Source organism: Echinops telfairi, unplaced genomic scaffold, assembly GCF_000313985.2.
Source record: "Echinops telfairi isolate 266 unplaced genomic scaffold, ASM31398v2 ScPeMD7_2;HRSCAF=8, whole genome shotgun sequence".
In the NCBI taxonomy this organism is placed as follows: Eukaryota; Metazoa; Chordata; class Mammalia; order Afrosoricida; family Tenrecidae; genus Echinops; species Echinops telfairi.
Genome location: NW_022103898.1, coordinates 72,217,446 through 72,218,462, shown reverse-complemented (window position 1 = coordinate 72,218,462; position 1,017 = coordinate 72,217,446).

Here is a 1,017-nt window from a genome sequence, read left to right as displayed (position 1 = left end):
CATGTGTCTTGTTTTCCAATGTAGTCTGCTAGTCTCTGTATTTGAATTGGTGCAATTAGTGCACTAACATTCACTGTCATTATTAAGAAATGTGGGTTTCTTGCTATTATTTTGCTTTGTTTGTGTCTAGTTTCTTTTCCATGTTTGTGTGTTTTCTTAGTGTCTTTGTGTTTCATCTGTTTCTGCAATGTTTTCATTGCTCCAATTCTCCCACTTCCACTCAACAAGTAGATCCAGGTGGTCACCTAGCAAGCATTTTAACCTGCTCACAGGCTCCCTTTTAACATTCAGTCCTAGAATGTTTCATGGTTTCAGAATGTTTCATGGTTCCAGATTTTTTCCAGCATTTGACAAAGACCACTGGTTCCTGAATACTCCAAAGCACTGGGGGGGACATAGGTTTTCAAAGCTTTCTTTGTAGGCATGGCCTAAACCCATCTAAAGATCATATTTTAATGGCTGAAAGCAAGTGGGCTTGCAAGCTTTCAATTTTTTTTTAATTTTACTGATCATCAATGTGTAATATGTATTGGAATTTTACTTTACATGAACATAGCCAAGGAGGTTAACCACAATTTACAATTTTATCACCAAATACTGTCACTATTTTAGCACATTTCAATATTTTTGACTTGTATTAATTCACTGCAAGAATTGACCTCTGAACTTGCTGACACAATAGCAATTAAGGATCCCTTCTCTCTTTTTCTAGGATAACTAAAAAAGGTCAATGAGGCTTTGAAGTCAATACTATGGCTCTCCGCCTTTGGTTCTAGCCTCTGCTCTGAAGATTCGTAGGGCTTTCCCCACACAACACATCAACCGTCCCTTCAAGCTCTCCAGTTAAAGAGTATCATCTTTGAAATAATTTAAGCGCATGCTTTACCATCTAAAAATTGATTCATAAGTCCTATTATCATAATTGTGAAGTAATCACTAATTTTAATAAGTCCCCTAAATGGCTTCTAATCTCAATTTCCATGATTTTAAGATGTTAGTACTATGGAAACATTTTAG